The following is a 7,326-nucleotide window of genomic DNA, read 5'->3' as shown; positions in this document are numbered from 1 at the left end:
GAAATTTAGATACAAGAGAATGAAGAGATCATGAGCTGACTAGAGAATATTTGAGCGATGCACCGGTAAGATTTGGAGAACGGGAGCTGACAGGTGAGAATGAATAATTTTGAGATGATGGGCTCCGGAGAATCAAACTGAAAAGACTCCTGAATTGCTCTGGATGGGTGAAAAAAATTCTCACAATCAAAAACAATTATGAGAGGATGGCATAAGGCTAGAACCATGAATCTTCAAGAGAATGGACAAGATTTAAGAGAAACTCTTCTTTGATCTTCAAAGCTGAGAATGACGAGGAGGAACACCACCAAATTGTTGAGATACTCCGGGAAAATGAAAAGCGAAGAGGTTGAGCCATCAATGAAAGTAATTTGAAATCGATCTTGGAAAAGCATCTGACTGATGAAATTCATTTTTACATCAAACTTCGAAAATAATTTGATAATAACTCCTGGAAAATTAGAAGAGTCAGGTAAGATCCTGGGAAAAGACCTGTGGGTTAGGGCCCATTGAAAAGAAAAACACCATTGGAAAGGATTGTTGGACAGAGAGGTGATGCACCGAAACAACTGAAAGACTTGAATGAGGTGACAACCTCGAAATAATTGAATGCAAACACGAATCGTATGAGATGTCTTGAGCACTCCAGAAGGATAAACTGGCGAGAGGCGAATGAGCAAGGGGAAACACTTGAGTCGAGGAAAGGAATATGATCAACACGAAAAAAACTTAAATTGGATCCACCGGAAAGAAAACGAGATGAACAATGATGAACTAGATGAGAATTCACCGGTTGAGACAATTAAGGAAAGAATGAAGAGGCTCCGCACAAAAGAAATTAATGTCCGAATAGAGGTTGAGACTCCAGGAAGAAAAGGGGTGGGAGGGAAGGAAAAACAAAGGCAACTTGGAACGGGGAATCGACGAATAACTTGAAGAGAAAAACACCAGTGGAAAAAATAATTTGAGGAAAGAATACAAAGGCTTCACGCGATTAGGATGGATACTCGATTACGGACTCCGGCTCCGAGAAGAAAAAGGGTGGGCGGGTGGGAAAAAGAAATACAACCTCGAATGACATTGCTTATCTTCAGACGGGAAAACAACACTGTTAAGAAAGAACTGAGGATTGATCTTGCAAAAGAGAAAGAGGGTCGAATCAACTCGAAGAGAAGTGCATCGGATGAAAAGAGCCGACATTGCAACAAACGAAAACTAACTGCGTGACCCTAAAGAAAAAATTTTGAAGGGGAAGAGGAGTATATCAAAACCTACGTCAAGATTTCTCACCAGAGAGACGAAGGGGCTGAGGAGTAAAAAGAAGTCCTACTCTCCAATAACTAGACTCCAAAAAAGTTTCGTTCTAGACTCGATAACGGCGAGCTACGAACAATCAAGGGGGGCTCCTATGGTTGGTCGAGGCTCTGATACCAACTTGTCACGCCCAATATGCGACTCTATCCTAAAGGAACTCGAAGGTCCCACCAAGGATAAAAGCGCATATTGGAGACGCTTTTGCAAGGTGGATATCATTACATCGTACCATTACATAATACTTGGGGGAACATACAAAGGCATACAAATGCCACATGAATACATCAAACATCATACATGAGAACAATACCCGACTACGGATGAAACACAAACAGAAGCTCAAACGACATCCACCCTGCTAGCCCAGGCTGCCGACCAGGAACCTATCCCAAGATCGACGAAGAAGAAGGAGAACTTCAAAACAAGTAAACACCACTCTCACATCATGAACATCGCATTACCTGCACCTGCAACTGTTCTTGTAGTAATCTGTGAGCCACGAGGACTCAGCAATCCCATTACCATGGGTATCAAGACTAGCAAAGCATAATGGGTAAGGAATGGGTAAAGTGGTGAGATTGCAGCAGCGACTAAGCATTGTATGGTGGCTAACTTATGAGTACAAGAGTAAGATGAGAAACTACGCTAATGGTCACAAACTAGTAATGATCAATAAGTGATCCTGAACTACTTACGTTCAAACATAACCCAACCATGTTCTCTTCTCGACCGCACCCGAAAAGAGACAGTCACAGTTACGCACGCGGTTGGTGTATTTTAATTGAGTTTAGTTCAAGTTCGCTACAACCGGATATTAAAAAATTCCCATCTGCCACATAATCGCGGGCACGACTCTCGAAAGTTTAAACCCTGCAGGGGTGTCCCAACTTAGCCCATGACAAGCTCACGATCCACGGAGACAATCCTCCATCGCGGGACCCTCCGATCAGACTCGGAATCCCGGTGCACAAGACATTTCGACAATGGTAAAACAAAATAAGCAAGACCTCTCGATGCACCGACCTAGCCTGATAGGAGTCGCACGTATCTCGCTCTCAGGGTACACCGGATGGGCAAGACGTCGGGTTGGCTGAGACCCTGGTTGCCCCGGGGTTGCCGTACATCGCCCAGTTTGGACCAACACTCATGAGGAGCATTGGACCAGGGGTTGATTAAGAGTCCTCGGGTGCTAGCCGGTCCCTATGCAAGTTTTAGTTGTTGTTAGGCAAATGGTAAAACCAATGTTGGGCCTTGCTGGAAGAGTTTTATTCAAAGCAAACTATCAAGAGGGGCCCATAAACCCTCATCGTGTTAGGGACGCAGAATCAAGGAACATAACACCAGTATGACCGAAACTAGGGCGGCAAGAGTGAAACAGAACACTAGGCAAAAGTCCGAGCCTTCCACCCTTTACCAAGTATATAGATGCATTAATTAAATAAGAGATATTGTGATATCCCAAGATATCCATGTCCCAACATGGAACAACCTGCACTGCACCTGCAACTAGCAACGCTATAAGAGGGGCTGAGCAAAGCGGTAACATAGCCAACGAACGGTTTGCTAGGATGGTGGAAAAGGTTAGGGGCTATAATGGCAATTTTGGAGGCTTGATAAATAAGTGGTAGGCAGCGCAACATAGCGATAGCATCAAGACAACTAGCATAGCAATGATAGTAGTGAGATCAATAGTGACGGTCATCTTGCTTGAAATCCCGCTAGGAAGAAGAACGAGTCCATGAAGAAGACGATCCCACGTAGTCGAACGGATCCTCACAATCGCAACGTTACTGGAACTATCAAGAAGAAGCAACACCGAAAAGAAGCAAACAACACGGTAAACACACAACACATAACATGACATGATGCTCAACCAAGTATGATGCATGTCTGATTTAATGAGGCATGGCAATGCAATATAACCAATGATGAACATGATGCAAGAATAGAAAATGGCAAGGCACTCAACATGGTCATGACAACAAACAACTGAAACACATGGCAACAACAAAAACAAATGGAAGGCAACTAGAGCATCGGTCTCGGGGCGTCAAATTTTCACTCCTACTTCTCCAAATCCATAGCCAAATCTTGAGAGAGTTCGAGTGTTGAGGAGATTATCTTTTGAAGCACAAGAGAAAATGATTCATCACCAAAGCAACCTCTGTCTTTGCTATTTTTGGAGGGTGTACGTCTTCTAGATTGGCTAGGTGTCGCTTGGAAAGTCTTCAAGACTGTGTAGAACCCAAGAATTTTGTACGGTCTTCGAGATCGCCTACTTCATGAAGATCTACCTTAGTGAGACCATTCCTTCATGGGCGTGCGCCATGGTGGGATAGCTATTATTTCTCCTTCGTAGAGCCTTGGTGGACCTTATTCCTTCATGGAATATCGCAACCGGGATACTTGTGATCTTAGATCCTTCGCAGATCGAAGCCTCCATCAACGTGGATGTAAGATAGCGCCAACTATCCGAAGCACAAAAAAACCCTTCACTAAGCCAATTGTGTTTGCGATTCTCTCAACTCTATCTCATTTACTTTGCACTTGCATATCTTTACTTTCCACTGCCTATAGTCTAGACTTGCATGTGTAGGGTGCTCTATAGATTGCTAGAAAAGTCTAAAATCAGCCAAGAAATTAAAACTTGGGAAAGAGTCTATTTTGAGCTTAGTTCACACCCCTCTAAACATGCTTATCGATCCTACATTAAGGTTTTAGTCCTTTCATAGGTGATGCTCAGACGGATGGAGGCGCTTCTTCTTCGAGTTAGTCTTCCGGGCTCTGATCTTTGTCAAGTGCGTTCGTTGGGTCGGATTAGACGGAGCTCCAGCATAGATTCTCGTCGTGCGTATGCGATGGTGACATTGGTGTCAGGTTCTTCAAATCGATTCAAGGGTTCAATGGCGACGACTGCGGCTCCGAGGTGTTGGTCCTTAGGGCAGGTGCATAGAGACTTCCCGGTTGTCACGGCTGTCATCAATAAGGGCATGCCAGCTCCGGTATGGGAATGACATCAACGACACATTCGATCAACGATTTTGGTCGTTCTGTGGTCCATAGACATTGATGCAATTTGTCTTATGTTTGAGGTCTTTGTACTTCTGGTGAATCTTTATAATAGATCTAAGCTCTTTTCGCAAAAAGCAACAACATTTTTTCGGGATCATTCATGCATACTATATTTTTCATATACTTCATGCAAATCTCGGTGCGGATGGAGATCCTGCAGCTCTAAGCTTAGGAATTCTTTTCATTACCAAGACATAATATTTAATTGGTAGTTCCCTTTAATTTATAAGATCAACATGTACAACTGTGACGCCCCCGATTCAATCGTACACTAATCATGCACGCAAACGTGTACGATCAAGATCAGGGACTCACGGGAAGATATGACAACACAACTCTAAAAACATAAATAAGTCATACAAGCATCATAATACAAGCCAGGGGCCTCGAGGGCTCGAATACAAGTGCTCGATCATAGACGAGTCAGCGGAAGCAACAATATCTGAGTACAGACATAAGTTAAACAAGTTTGCCTTAAGAAGGCTAGCACAAACTGGGATACAGATCGAAAGAGGCGCAGGCCTCCTGCCTGGGATCCTCCTAAACTACTCCAGGTCGTCATCAGCGGGCAGCACGTAGTAGTAGGCACCTCCAGTGAAGTAGGGGTCGTCGTCGACGGTGGCGTCTGGCTCCTGGACTCCAACATCTGGTTGCGACAACCAGAAAGAAGGGAAAGGGGAAAAAGGGGGGGGAGAAAGCAACCGTGAGTACTCATCCAAAGTACTCGCAAGCAAGGAACTACACTACATATGCATGGGTATATGTGTAAGGAGGCCATATCAGTGGACTGAACTGCAGAATGCCAGAATAAGAGGGGGATAGCTAATCCTGTCGAAGACTACGCTTCTGGTCACCTTCGTCTTGCAACAGGCAGAAGAGGGTAGGTCGAAGTCCTCCAAGTAGCATCTCCAAGTAACATCTCATAGCATAATCCTACCCGGCGATCCCCTCCTCATATCCCTGAGGTAGAGCGACCACCGGTTGTATCTGGCACTTGGAAGGGTGTGTTTTATTAAGTATCCGGTTCTAGTTGTCATAAGGTCAAGGTACAACTCCAAGTCGTCCTGTTACCGAAGATCACGACTATTCGAATAGATTAACTTCCCTGCAGGGGTGCACCACATTACCCAACACGCTTGATCCCATTTGGCCGGACACACTTTCCTGGGTCATGCCCGGCCGCGGAAGATCAACACGTTGCAGCCCCACCTAGGCACAACAGAGAGGCCAGCACGCCGGTCTAAACCTAAGCGCACAGGGGTCTGGGCCCATCGCCCATAGCACACCTGCACGTTGCGAGGGCGGCCGAAAGCAGACCTAGCCTAGTGGCGTTCCAGTCCAATTCGGCGCGCGCCGCTCCGGCGCTGACGTCTGAAGTGCTTCGGCTGATACCACGACGTCGGGATACCCATAACTACTCCCACGTAGATGGTTAGTGCGTATAGGCTCGTAGCCAACTTAGATCAAATACCAAGATCTCGTTAAGCGTGTTAAGTGTCCGCGAACGCCGAACAGGGCCAGGCCCACCTCTCTCCTAGGCGGTCTCAACCTGCCCTGTCGCTCCGCCACAAAGATCCACACAGAGGGCCGTTGGGACAAAGGTCCTTTCAGCCCCCAATCCGTGAATCACTCGCGGGTACTCTTCGAGCTGACCCGACTTTAGTCACCATCTGTATAGTATGTATGTATGTACAATATATACCCGTGATCACCTCCGAGTGATCACGGCCCAATAGTATAGCAAGGCAGACTGACAAGAATGTAGGGCCAATGATGATAAACTAGCATCCTATACTAAGCATTTAGGATTGCAGGTAAGGTATCAACAGGTGTAGCAACAATGTCAGGCTATGCATCAGAATAGGATCAACAGAAAGCAGTAACATGCTACATTACTCTAATGCAAGCAGTATAGAAAAGAATAGGCGATATCTGGTGATCAAGGAGGGGGGGCTTGCCTGGTTGCTCTGGCAAGAGTGAGGGGTCGTCAACTCCGTAGTCGAACTGGGCAGCAGCAGCGTCGGTCTCGTAGTCTACCGGAGAGAAGAGGGGGAAGAAACAATGAATACCAAGTAAACAGATGCATATCGATGCATGACATGTCAAGAAGCGATGCTAGGCGTGCCCTAACGTGGTATGAGGTGGTACTGGTTAAGGGGGGAATCATCCGGGAAGTATTCCCGGTGTTTCGTGTTTTCGGGCAGAGGAGCCGGAGGGGGAAAGTTGCGGGTTCGATAGGTTAGGGGGGTGTGGCGGACGAACGGACTGCGTATCCGAATTCGTCCCGTCGTTCTGAGCAACTTTCATGTTGAAAATATTTTAATCCGAGTTACGGATTAAAAGATATGATTTTCTAAAGATTTTATTAATTTCTGAAATTTATTTAATTATTTAATTAATTCGGAAAATGGATTTATGATGTCAGCATGATGTCATGCTGACGTCAGCAGTCAGCAGGGTTGACTTGGTCAACCTGACATGTGGGTCCCGTGGGACCCACCTGTCATACTCTATTTAGGTAACTAGGGTTTAGGCTAAACTAATTACTGTTTAATTAGACTAACAGGTTAATTAGATTAATTAAGTAGGATTAATTAACTTAATTAATTTAGTCAATTAATTAATTAATTAATTATTATTATTATTTTAATTCTTTTTTTAATTCATTTTCTTTCTTTTTTTAACAGGGGCATGGGGGCCACTGGGCAGTGGCCCAAGGGCCAAACCGGGTGCGGGCGTGCGGTTACCGGGCACAGGGGCTCGCGGGTGCGAGCGTTCATGCCCGAGGCCCCATCCAGGCGCGACAGGGAGAAGGCCCCTGGGGCGCGGCGAGGTCGCCGGCGACGGGGAAGCCGGCGAGCGCTTGCGGGGTGGCAGACGACGCGGGGGCGAGGTGCGAGCGGGTGCGGCCTCGCGCGAGCGTGCGGGACGCGTAGGCGC

The sequence above is a fragment of the Triticum aestivum genome, chromosome 7B (assembly GCF_018294505.1).
Source record: "Triticum aestivum cultivar Chinese Spring chromosome 7B, IWGSC CS RefSeq v2.1, whole genome shotgun sequence".
Classification (NCBI taxonomy): domain Eukaryota; kingdom Viridiplantae; phylum Streptophyta; class Magnoliopsida; order Poales; family Poaceae; genus Triticum; species Triticum aestivum.
Note: the sequence above shows the minus strand (reverse complement) of the source record.